This window comes from Pleurodeles waltl, chromosome 5 (assembly GCF_031143425.1).
Source record: "Pleurodeles waltl isolate 20211129_DDA chromosome 5, aPleWal1.hap1.20221129, whole genome shotgun sequence".
Taxonomy (NCBI): domain Eukaryota; kingdom Metazoa; phylum Chordata; class Amphibia; order Caudata; family Salamandridae; genus Pleurodeles; species Pleurodeles waltl.
The window spans coordinates 741,397,253-741,410,771 of record NC_090444.1 but is presented as its reverse complement, the minus strand read 5'-3'; the positions used below and the strand labels follow the sequence as shown (position 1 = coordinate 741,410,771).

Here is a 13,519-nt window from a genome sequence, read left to right as displayed (position 1 = left end):
ATTTGCGAAAGAGAGATCATTTTAGACTCAGACAAAAACTTCCTGGTGTGATACATTTTCTGAATTTCTTTCCAGGTGGAAATAGGTTTCATAGACCTTCTGGCACTAAATACTTATTCAATACAGCAACCTAAGACATAAAACCTTGTGGATTGCAATCCACTGAGCTTTATGTGAGTGATATGCATTCTACGTCATGTTCAGTCCTGTGAAATTTCAGATTTTAATGGAATCCAAACCTTCTTTTATTATGAAGGAGCACACTCAAGAACACCCGAAAACCATTAATATTTTGTCAAGATGTATTAAAATCCTATCTTACTGCACACAATATGAATATTAACTATTATAAAATTAACAGGATAGCAGCAATTACATTTGCCAGGAGTGAGAATAGTAAAAATATTGTAACTTTATGATGGTATTATAAAGTTCCTTTACATCAATATCCTCATCCCCGCTTTTATCTCAGCTGACTAAGCAAAAGAGATCAACTGAGTTTCATAGATGGCTCAGAGAGGCATACTTTTATGAACAACAGAACTTATGTTCAGCAAAGAAACAGCCACTGCTATCATCCGATGCAACAGCAAGCTGACAGATAACCTGTAAAGAGGCTATATGTGCCTTCCTTATAGCCTTCAGCAATGAAGAGGATTAGGGACCCATAGGGTCTCAGTCTCAAGTCATTGGTATGAACTTCCTCTCCATCCCATGAACTATTTTTCTTAGTTTATATATTCTGGATAAACATTGTTAAAAGTTTAATAGTAAGCCGTTCTAATGTTTCACTTCCTTACATTGTAAGAAATCTTGCTCATTCTTTAAAAACAGTGTGAGAAGTAGAGACTTGTTCCTTAATCATGGGGGTGAGTGCAACCAAGTCTCTGGCACTACTTTAAATAGTTCCGGGGATGGGGCCACGGCTATGTCTCTTAACATGGTGGACACTTTTTACTAGAGCTTTGCACCTGTGCAGGCCATCCGACCAGTGCCACCCAGATTGAGGACTTAGGTGGCTCAATCCTTGTATGTGCCCCACACAAAGCCTGAATCGGCCGCCGGGTGCATGGACCCATGTGGCAGCTGGCGGCTGTGACTGCTACCGAGAGACAGGGAGAGAGAGAGAGCGAGAAGTTCTGGAGACTGCCTGCACCCTGGAGCCAGGCGATGCCTCTCCCGTTGGCAGTTGCAGCTCCGGTTGAATACCCGCTGCTGCTTCTCGATGGTTAGGAGGTATGGAGACCATCATTAACACAAAAGGGGGAGAAGAGCAAGTGGTGACCCAGGCCTGAGGCGAGTGAAACCTAAAAGTAAAGTGAGCGTCCCAAAGTCCGTGAGTGGTGCGTGAAGGGGCATGACAGTGTGCTAACCAGAGTGCACACGAGGCTGTGAATCTGGGCAGACTCTACATTGCTGCAACTTGAAAGAGCGGTGCTCTCGGCATGGGAACTGCCCCCATAGACATGTGGCATCCCGGGTCTGTGGCAGGTAAAACCGGCAAGAAGAGTGAGTGTCCACCACTCAGCAGGTACCGTGTGGAGAGGCAATACAGAGTGCTTTCCCGAGTGTCCATGAGGCGGTGAACCTGGGTAGTCTTCATATTGTGCAACGTGTAAGTGGGGTAATCTCGGCCTATGAATTGCCCCTCTCACCCACATAACTGGCTGCAGTGATGATGGTATCCAAAAGGGGCATAGCAGCAATAAGTATGGTGCCAAGTGAGTGATCTTCTTGGGGTCATTTCAACCCTCTCTTCTTTCGTCCCTATTCACCCCTCGCTCTGACAAACACCACTACAGGGGCACGGACCCCAGAAGAGACCTAAAAGACTGGAACGGGAACCCGGCGAGGAACAACAGGGGCCCCTAAATGACGTGAGGGGCGGTGAGTAGTGGGGCGGGGGCTGCTCTTGAGTGGGTTCTGACAGTCTGGGAGGCCGATGTGAGGCTACTGGTCAGTGGATGCATTTACCGTCTTGGTGTCGGAGCCAGAATTCTGAAGTTTGGTGTTTTCCTTGGCACAACGCTGGGCATTGAAAACAACCGCAACACGGTGAGGGACAAATCCTCGTCCACAGCTGAGCAGCAGAAGATCGACAAATATGCCAAGCACAATGCTCCATCGGACGAGGTGGTGCAACTAGGGGTGGGATGGACCCGCAGTGGAAGAGATCGCCCAGACATCGAACAGGCTATTAAAGACCTCAAGGTCACTATAGAGGGCAAGATGGGAGAGCTCACGGTGGATGTGGCATTGATCCACCAAGACCTCCACAACACCACGCATAGTCACAGTAAGGCAGAGTTTCTGAAACAGAGGACATAGTCAAATGGCATGAAGAGTGCTTGGTGAAACTACTACAACTGGTGAGTCAACTTGAGGCCAGGGCTGGCAGAGAACGTGGAAGGGAGGTCCAGAGGTAACAATCTGAAAGAGGTGGGCATCCCCAAGGGAGCAGAGTGGGGCACCCCTACTAAGTTTATGTGGGACTGGTTGGCGAACTGGGTTCCGACGGAGGACATCTCGGCATATTTCACAGTGTAAGGCACACATAGGGCCTCAATGGCAAAGTCACCGGTGAGGGCCCCACCAAGGCCATTCATTGTAAGAGTGCTTATCTACCCTGACAGATGCGATCCTCAGAGTGGCACGATGAACAAAACCCTTGTTATTCCAATCCACACCTGTGATGGTCTTACCAGACTATATGCGAAAGTTCGACAGCAGTGTTGCTTGTTTTTGGAGGCCAAGACCAAATTAAGGACCATGGGCCTTACATAAATGCTCCTGTTTCCGGCCCACCTACAAGTTCTTTTTGAAGGGAAATCGTGATTTTTTGACACACCAGAGGCGGTATGGAACTGGATCGAAGAGCACCTGTCCAGAAATTTTCTTCAACCCTCGGAGGAAGGGGCCACGAACAATGGTAGGCAGAGGGAATGGCGGATGGCGCTGTGCCAAAGGCCCAGGAAAAGGAGGAAACAAGCGCATTCCTAAGGGCCTGAACTCTCTGGACAGAATAAAGATGTGGGGACCTCGCTTTTCGGCCCGGTACCCCGACAGGACGTCATGGAGCAGGGGCTGCTGCTAGCCGCATGGCAGGGAGACTGAATGCAATGGGGGGTATTTGCTACTGTTTACCTGCACGTGTGGGGATGGTTCAGAAGCAATTGCGTCAATAGCCAAGTTCCCAATCATGTTGGGGTTATGTTTAGTTGGTGAGGGAGGGTCAGGTGTAGGGGGTGATATTTGTCACAAGTTATCCCTGTGGGCTGAGTCCCTAGACACATTATGAAAGGTACTTCTAGTTAGCGAAGTGAGAAGGGGGTGAAGGAGGGGAATGGAATGTTGGGGAGATTAGTTGGGGGGGGTCTTTTTTTCCTTTTGTTTAGGTGTGAAAGTTTAGAATAGACAAAGTACATACCTACAAAGGTGGCGGGCGCAATGTTAAGACAAGTATTCTTATGGTAGATCCAATCCTTTCTGGGAATGACAGTCCAGCTTCCACTCGATTGGCCACCCTAAAGGTTTTGTCATGGAATGTGAATGGGTTACTGGAGAAGATTAAGAGGGGGGCAGTACTAAAGCTGGCAAGGAGAACAGAAGCAGATATTATCCTCCAGCAGGAAACCCACTTACTGGGTAACAACTGCCCCTTCCTGGCCCGCAGGGGGTACTCCCAGGACTATCACATAGGCTTTTATAGAGGTTCCAGGAGCACTGCCTTTCTGATTCGGAAGCACACCCTACTGGTGGTCTCCAAGGTGTGGCAAGACAGATTGGGGCGCTAAGTAGCAATCACTGGAACTTTACAGGGCCTGTCTAGATCTGTGCTACGTGTATGCTTCAAGAGTTGAATGGAAAGTGGACAGATGGTACATCCAAGAGGATGATTCTAGGGACATGTGCCAACAACAGAGCACACAATTTGTTACGGACAATCTGGTCTTGGTGCCCTCACCACGGGTACTCTGGGAGGCCCAAAAGGAGAAATTAAGAGGCCACATTTTTCGTTATGCCAAAGGGCATAAAGAGAGGGGTAGGCAGAGGATCCAGGATATGGACGAACTTATCTTTGACCTGGAGGACCAATTTGCTACCTCCAATCGGGAGGATTAATTGCACAACTCATTGGAACCAATGCAAGAAGTGTGAGCAGCTTGGAAAGCCACGCGCAGTACAATCTACCAATGGGGGGGGGGGGAGGGGACAAGGCTAGCAGGACGAAGCATTGGCGTTGCACCCCCAGGACAGTGCGGCCCCTGTGGCATATTTCCAACTACAGGATTGGTTGCAGGTGGTGGGTAGCGAATATATGGCAGGGAACTTTGCTGCCTACTATCAGAACTTATACCATGCGGCCTCATCGAGTTTGTTAGCGGACTTACATCAATTTGTTCCCCAGACTATATGGAATCCTTAGAAGCAGATGTTACCGGTGACGAACTGCAGGTTACTTAGGCTCGACTACAGTCAGGTAGGGTCCCTGGACCAAATGGATTTCCACCTGAATATTTGCGCCTGTTGTGGCCTCAGGCTGGTCAACCAATGCTGGATATGTCCCAGGAAGCACTAGAGAAGGGTATACTATCCCCAGACATTAGGGCGGTGCAAGGATTTCCAGCCTATCTCCCTATTAAATACTGAAGTGAAGGAGTGGGCCAAGGTACTGGCTAATCGCCCGGTGACGGTCATTAAACACTTGGTAGATCCGGATCAGTCCAGGTTTATACCACAACAAGCTACCTGGCATAACCTGAGACAAGTGCATAATGCAATACCTCTTAGCGAATCAGTGGAAGAGCACAGAGCCCTTATGTCAGTCAATATCCAAAAGGCCTTTGACTTGTTAGACTAGGCATACCGGTTCGCCCCACTTGGTTGGATAGGGTGATGCCCTAAATTCATCAGCTACATTAGTATCTTTTATGGAACTTAGGGCCAGGATATGTGTGTGGGGGAGTAGCCTCCAAGCGGTTTCCGGTGACAATGGGAGCATGTTAGGGGTGTCCCTTGTACCTGATGCTTTTCACGGTTGTAATTGACCTGCTGGGAAACTGGTTTCGAATTGATGCTTTGTTTCAGAGCTTTCAATGGGGGGAGGGGGGGGGGGGGGCGAGGTATAGGGTGTGTGGATGAAGTGAGTGACAGGATCTCCCTGTATGCGGACGACATGCTTCTGTACTTTAGGGGTCCAGCCTCGACCAGTCCTAGGGCGCTACAAATGCTAGAAGTGTTCGGTATGTACTCGGGCTCCGGGTTAACCACGCAATACAGTGATCTATCCCATAACCTCATGCTTGGTTAATATGCCATGGGCTTCAGGACTGAAGATACTTTCTTTGCAGCTGAAAAACAAACTTCCAGAATTTGTCCAGATCAGCTGTCTCCTTAAGGGCAAACTGGCCTCATTGCAGGATCTTGTGCCGTGGTGAAGGAGGAGTGGCCTTAATAAAGTGTGGTGTGCATTCATTAATGCCGGACAGCAGCATAGTAAATGTCTCCGTTTTATATCCGCAGAGCCTGCAATTTGTTATTTTGGAAAGTGAGTGCCATTTTGGGTTCAGTTCCTTTATCTTCAGGCCAAACAGCCTTATGCTGGCCAAGTATGGCTTAGGTGCCAAGCACTGTGAACCGTTCGTGTAAGATCCCGCCACTGCTTCTTGCACAGGGGTGTTGCTCAGTTTTTTCAGGTCAGTTGCCTGGGAAAATGTTTTTATCTGTCTTTTCATCACAGACTTGATAGAAATATGGGACTGTGCCAATTTAATTAGTTCTGCTTGATCTAGTCGATGGGCAGTTTATGCTGTAATTAAGTACTGTGACCAGGGATTCATTCTTGCTTAAAAATAGGGCGGAGAGCTGATTTCAGAGCGTTAGGTGGGGCCATGATTATCCTATGGCAGAATTTCAGGAAGATGCCCATGTGGGCCCAGTTCTGGCCTTCTAGGCCAAATTCTAGCCTTACCAGATGGCCCTTTATATACTGCAGTAACTTAAACACTCTTTTATAAGATTTGACTTGGAGCTTATCCGCCAGGTGAATTGACCTAGATAGGCTTCGTAGCCATAGTTTAGGGCTGGAAGAAGAGAGGTTCTGAGTACTTGGACAATTAGCCTTGGAGAAGGACATATGAGATTATTTAGCTGGCATAATCTGGTTATTTTGAATTCTGCCTTTACTTTCAGATGGTGTAGATGAACTTTGGGCTTTCCCTTCACCGATAGCCTCACGCCCAGATAGCTGTGCGTGTCTGTGCTGCATATAGTAAATGAACCCTTTGACAGGTATTAATGGATAACAGAAGGCATAACAGGCTGTTGTATGTGGTCTTTTATTTTATTTCTTCCATGCTTTTTTTCTAGATTATGTCTCAGTTTGTCTCTCTTTTCTCAGGTATTGTCTTTGTTGATTTGTGGTTTTTGTCTTATTTCTTCAGGTTCTTCCTTACTGGGTCTTCTTTCCTTCAGGTACTCATCTCGGAATTCCACCAATGACGAAACCGGAAGGGAGTGAAAGAAGAAGCCGGGCTTTAGAAGGCATGTTGGTTGGTAACTGACACCCCTATTCTCTTGTTTTCTTTCTTTTCTTTTTCTGTCTTTTTATTCTCCTTATTTCCCCTGTTTCTCTCCCAGTGTTGTTAGTGCAGCTTTTTTTATTTTCTCTCTCACAATAATCGAATCTTCTCTTTTCCAAAATCTCATGCCTCAATACTGTCCTCATCTGTTAGATCTCTCTTTTCCAAAATCTCATGCCTCAATACTGTCCGTATCTGTTAAACCTCTTTTTGTTCCTTTCTGGGGTTAGTAAAGTGCTGCCCTTTTCACCACGTGTCTTCTTTGGTTTTGGTTCTTACGGATTGTGTGTCTTTTACTGTGTTCTTTTCCCCCTTTTCAGAGTTATTTATCCTATGCAGTCAGGCTTGGTAAGTGGGTTTCTCCACCCTTCCACCCCATTCCCCAGTACACACCCTGTACCTGCTCTGGCCACATGGCCGGCCCCAGCGCGTCCTCTCCCTCCATCGTCTCTTCGGGCTGCTGCGTCTCACTGTGGCCAAGATGAAGCTCTCTCCTTCGACCCAGCGTCTCTGCGTCTCCTGGAAGCGCCTCTTCTGCTTGTCCCCGCGTTCCTCCGTCTCCTGGCTGTGCTTTTGTCTCCTGTTCGTTGCTTCCATCTCGTCTCACGTTACCGTCCTTCTTTCTTGTTCCGATGCTTCCCTCGTCTTCCCGGCATGGGGTGTTTGAAACCCGCCCGCCCTTTCCTCCACAGACTCTGGCCTTTGCGCAGTGCCCCCGGGGCCCTTCTTTCTCAGCCCGGCCCCCGGCGTCCTATCACAAACCTATTTTCCAACGGGAATGCTGATATTTAAGTGGCCCTCCAAAGATGGTTACTTTAGTCTTGGAAGCATTCGCCTTCATTTTGTTTGCCAGGTTATAACCATGCATGGCAGTTAATGCTTTTTGTAGCCCAATTCTTGAATGATCCAGTAACACAATGTCATCTGCATATTGTAGGAGGGTTAATTTAAGGTTCCCAGTTTTTGGTGGAATCAGATTTGCATGTCTTAGCGCCTGGGACATAACTGCTGTATAAAGGTTAAATAGAAGGGGTACTAGCACACATCCTTGATTTAACCTTTTGGTGGTGGGGCTCTCCTTGCTGACGACAGAGCTTGACAGCTTGACCGTTACCCGGGTGTAAAATTATTGTCCTTAATAGGTTGCTGGGGATTCTCCAGCTTTGGAGCTTTTGCCATAGCAGATTCCTGTCCACCTAATCGAAGGCTGCAGAATAATCTACAAAGCAGGCAAATAGTGGAGGTGACTTAGCGGCAGCCTGATGTATTAAGAAGGAGAGGGCCTCGATGTTGTGTGTGGTCACAGAATTCGCCCTGAAAGAAGTTTGGCAAACAGGGACTATTCCCTGAGGCTTCCACCCAGCTTTATAATTCTTTTAGGAGAACTGAGGCGAAGGCCTTTGTTTCTATATCCAATAGGGCAGTCAGTTGGTAATTATCTCGATCTTGCCTATCTCCTTTTCTTGTAGATTTTGTGTAATGTAGAACCCCTCCAGCTGGGTGGTACTTCCTGAGACTCTAGGCAGGAACGATAGGGGACAAAAAGAATTGGTGACTAAAGCTCCAGATCTTTCATGAAAACTTGTGCTGGAATACCATTGGGGCAGAGATCCCCAAACACCCTCATTCTAAGTAGGATGGTGGAGATTTCGCCCAGAGAAGGGGCAAATCCCGGATCCGGGTAAATATCATCATGTGTGCCGGGTTCATTCCTCAGTCGTTCGAAGGGGAATGAGTCGGGTACATACAGTTTTTTTTACGTTTTATCCAGGAGTCTTCATTTATCACATTAGTTCCTAAGTCTCCACGGCCCATCTTGTTTTTAATGAATCTCCATTGGGTGCTGTGATTATATTTCCTTAGCAGTGAGTAAATGTGGACAGACTCCCTTTCTGCCGGTTTGCGTTTTGAGGACCAGATCAGCTGCTTGTGCTGCTTAACATGAGCCCGTAGCTGTAAGGCTAGCTCAGTTTTTGTTGAAGGGTTCCTATTTTGACCGTATAGCCAGCCAAGTCTCCACTTGCTTTCCATTATGGGAGGGTGAGGAAGGCCCTTTCCGTGGCTCTGTTGTGGGGCGTTGGAGGATCCTGCTCATTGTAGAAGGTCCTTGGTGTTTTCTGGCCAATTGGTCCGAAGGGCTTTGAGTGTCATTATCAACAAAGTGGAGCCGTTAGAAGTTTTCCAGGAGTTACATATCTTGGATGCAATCTGTCCCCATTTTATTTGCCTTATTGTCTGTTGGTCTTCATCCCCCGAGAGGTTCCTATTGACTTTTGATATTCGTTTGTAAAATTTCAAAAGGTTACCAGACATTTAATGACTTCCTTTGAGGCAAAAATGTAGTCCAGGGTGCTCTTACCTTGAAAGGTTTTTGGAAACGTCTGTGCAGGGGAGCTTATTTCTAGAATATGCTGGATAGAAAAAAGGCCATGTTTGCTGAACAAATTTTGAAGTTGTTGGGCTGCTGGGCATACCGGCTGGTGAGTGCCTGCACCGGTTCCTAAGGATTTGAGGTCCCCGCAGATAATGGTATTGTAGCCAGCATGATCACAGAGCACTACATCCACGGTTTCGGCTGACATACTTTCTGCCCTAATTTGGCCGAAAGAGTTAAAGTAGAGGTTATTTATTAGAGATTTGAGCGTGGGGCCTTTTCAGCCTTATTGCTTGCAGAATTGGATCTTGGGTAAGAACCTGCCAGGCTTTAAAATCTAGACTTTTAGATATATCGAAAGGCCACTGGAAGGCCGCGCACAGACATTTCTTTTTGTCACGAGTTGTTGTGTTTCAGGACATCCAGGAATTACCAGGAGGAAGTTAGCCATGTTTCTTGAAGACATAATATGTTAGCATTCCTCAAGAGCTGTTGAGCTGCATCAGGTTTCAAAAGTCTCATCAGGCCCGCCACATTCCAGGAGAAAACTGACGTTCCGTCGTCCGCGCCTGGTTGTCCTTGCTAGGAGTATTGATAAGTATTACTGTAGGAAGTAGCTGGCCTTCAAATTGTGCTGTTTTTGTTTCCAGGGTCGAGGGACACCTTTCTAATACAATTTGTTGAAGTCAGGTAAGTACAAGATATGGAAAAATTATTGTTTGACCCCGCTGGCTTGCGATAGTCCACCTCTTTTAAAATACTATAAATGCTGGATTTTTGATGTGAGATTTCACTTCATTTTTTTGAGGGGATGGAATATTTAGGCCGGCCAATCATCTGTCATTATACCCCATTCTTCGAGGGTTCGCTTGTTTGTCAATATCCGATCGGCCAGTGCCGAGAAGCTTAAAGGTCAATATAGTCGATTCACAGTATTTACTGTGTTCGAGTAGCACCTTGAAAGCTACTCTCAAGATGTCATCAGATGTTATACTAGTCGCCTCTGATAATACCTTCAAGAACCGTAGCACGTTTGAGTGATTCAAAACATTATGGCTGCCTTCTGAGCGGTATTGTGATGTGAGGACTAGCTTAGCAGGGGTTGTGTTGTTTTTTGGAACATTCGTTCCTTCCAGGTTATTTACCTCAGTAGCTTTTAATTTTCTCAATTTAAATTCAGCTGTATCCTCAGGTCGTAACATGGTGGGTACTGGGTCGGCTAGCCTTTGGGCTTCGAGTTTGTGGGGCAGGAAGTCAGCGCTGGCTGGAACTGGTGCAGCAGAGTGAGCAGAGGTGACAAATTTGGCATCCAGTGTAGCTTTTATTGAGGTCAGGTGGCCAGGCGGCTCACCGGGCTTCACACATGTGCTGTTGTTATTATGTGCGCAAGCTTGGGCCGGTGGCTGGTTGCTAAGAAAGCTCCACGTAGATTGATTGGCGGACAATTGCAGGGATTTCTGATTTTCCTGTTTTTTGTCCATATTCCTGCACTTAAAGATGGTTATGTGCTGGTTTCTTTAGGGGGACCCCACCCCCCCCGATTTGTTCCATGCTTTGCTGAGCCTACAGTTTTTCCTTTGCTGCTTTATTTTTTTCCTTTAATCTCTTTTTGGCTCTCTTTGATAGCACCTTTGACCGGTGTAAGTCTCTGTTATTTGCAGGTTCAGTGGGAGCAGCTGTATCTCTCTTCAACTCCTGCTGGAGCGGAGAGGAAGATTGTTGTGGAGTAGTATGAAGCCGTGTTTGCACATTCGCTCTAGTGTTTGAGGAGTTGGGCAAGTTGTCCGGCTGAGGCGGAAGGAGTCTGATTCACTAATTCAGTTCGCATTAGGTCAGACACTGATGGCCTAGCAAAGCCTGAGTTTTGCAGGGCTATTTTACATTCTGAAATCACCTTCTGGCAAGGTGGATAATTTGTCTACTATTGGCGTGCCAGCGCATGCAGATGTAATAATGCTGGGTGCTTTAGTGCCAATGCCATGCCCCCTTTATTCCAGGACTGAACTTCACCTCGTGCGTATTGATGGATTTGGCTTGCGTATGCATGAGGTCCAATTGCATCTCTAGTTTGCACGACTGCCAAGTGAGATCTTTTATTGTGGCAGTCAAGGTTGTATTAATCGATGCCAGTAAATCGCTCTGGTCTTCATCCATTTGGAGTACCAGTGAGGATACCCTTTTCTGGGTGCTTGGTAAGTCCATCTGGCTAAGACTGTAGGACGAGCAGTGCTGGATTTCTACAGAGTCACTTTACTTTCCTTCACTGCTAACCCCATGTCTGCCTTCCGGGGTGACATATGGGTCTTTCATGAGAGCCAGCGGCCCTGTTGGTTCCACTGAGGTGAGTGCAAGCTCTCTCTGATGATGGGCTTCTAGTCAGTGGACTGGGTGCTGTGGGGTTTGCTGCTGCAGGGTCCCTGAGATCCCGCTTGTATGAAGCCCACGGGGAGCCGAGGGGTTTAGAAGACTGGTCGTGATGATATTTCTAATACCGTGTTGAATCCATTCATCATAGTTTGTATGATTTGAGTCTGCTGTTATTATGTTGTCTATAATACTATTTGATGATATTTCTATAATTGTGTCGGCCCTCGGCTGGACTGAGCATTTCTATGCCTGATCCAAGGGCTTTGCTGAGTGTTGCCTAGCAGTGTTCTTGGCGCTTGGAGTAACCCCAGGGGGAGCCTGACCTGAGAGTGCTTTCAGTGCATTCTTAAAGAAGTCCAGAACTGTTCTTTGTGCTGGCCAGCTCTGTTTTATTTTTATAGCTTTAGCGCTGTTCCTGTTTGGGTGTCTATCTGTTAGTAAGTCAGAGATTTGCGCTGGACTAAAGAGTGTCGCTTTGGTGAGGTCATTGTCCTGGTGCAGCCTCTGGGTGTTGGTTGGCCGCAGGGGTCTGGGCTTTCAGGGCGGAAACAGAACTGGGCATGAGCCTCCCGCCATTGCTGTCAGTGGATTTTTCTGGAGATTTTTCAGTGATGTTCTCAATGGTCCTGCGTCAAAGGCCCGTCTGGTCATGAGACACCTTGCCACTAGTATAAATTGGCGGCGGAAAGACAGTAAGTACGATAATTTCAAGGCTGGCGGGTGTGGGTTTGATCTGTTTAATAGGGCTGAGCGCTTTCTTATGCGTTTCTCCTTGGCCTTGCATGGTTTAAACGCCGCTTGTGTTGGATCTGAATTTGAGGACGGGTGTCCATGAATGAGAAAGCATTGGAGGACAATGAAGGCAGGAAGGCAGTGTTGGCTGCGTTGAATTGCATTGCAGGCTGTGTTGCAGACATCTGTGTCTGCATCTCTATCACAAAAGTGGGAAGGGATAAACAGGAGTGGATAAAGAGGGACAAAGATGTAATTGTGGTTGAATTAAGGTCTCAGTAATAGCAAGTCGGTGACAGAGCAAGTGGAAAAAGCAGAGCCTGAGTGGGATCTGGGCAGAAACATGCTAAGCACTCAGGAGGGTGAAGGGTTGGAGCAAGGCTCGCCAAAGCCTTGCAGGCCGCACCCAGCACTAGCCGGGCCACAACTGCGAGGCTCTGGGGAACACTCTTGGCAGCGGTTGCCTACAGCCACCGCACTTCGCCCTTCCCTGTCCACCCTTGGCCTCCCTGCTCTCTTTGGTCTCGGCTTGTCTTGGTAGGCAGTCAGCCTTGAATAAAGTAGTTGAGTAAATTGGTTGGTCAGGACCATAGTTTTAAGCCAAGGGGTCCAGTTTTGGCACAGATGTCAGGAGTGGTGTCAGGCGCGCTTGGTCACTCACCGTGTGCCCTCTCCGCTCACCACAGTAAAGTGGACGGGTTCACTTCCCTGCTCCTTACTCAGGTCCAGGTGCCAAGTGCTCCGGACTTCTGATCTTCCCGATTCCCCTTGGATTCCCGCTATTCACAGACCCCTGTCCACAGGCCCCTCACCACTGCAGCATTTCCGATGTCGAGGTCCCCCGGTCACTCTCTCAGAAACTTTACATTATACAATTCTCAGCACGCAGATAGTAAGTAATACACCATTTACCCTAAAAGCGTGCGCAGTAGACTATACTTTGGGGTGACTGTTAAGGGGAATGCACAAGATTCATTTGACAGGAATCTGACACCACAATTGAAGCAGTTAGCGAGAGATGTTAGGTTCTAGACAACTCTTCCGCTGTCCCTGTTAGGATAGTAGGTCATCTTAAAGATGGTTGCTCTGCTGTGGCTACTCTACCAACTGCAGAATCACCCCTTCCCAATCACCAAATCCTTCCTCATGACAGTAAATGTGCATCTATGGGTGCTGCTTGGAGGGGGGCAGGAGGGTGCCACGCATCTCCCTGGAAAAATGCTGCTGGCTGACATTTGAGGGTGGCATAGCTACACCAGATATTCGCCTATCCTACTGGGCAGCCCATCTTTTCATTATCAACGATTAGTGGTTCGGGGTGGTTGCAGATCCGGTTTACACCCTTGAAGTGAGGGCCATGGGACAGCAAGGCCTGCGGCGTCTGTTGTATGGGGGAAGGGAGGGGGGGGAGGACATGCAGGAATATTGACCAGTGGCTACTCGGGTGGTCCTGGAGGTTTGGTTA

At 47.7% G+C, this 13,519-nt stretch overlaps 1 protein-coding gene across 2 annotated transcripts in view; it reads right to left on the bottom strand.

Annotated features, from left to right (window-relative positions):
* The window catches only part of ANAPC1 (anaphase promoting complex subunit 1), a 614,893-nt gene that overhangs the window by 586,096 nt on the left and 15,278 nt on the right, over window positions 1-13,519 (bottom strand). The window lies entirely within an intron of this gene.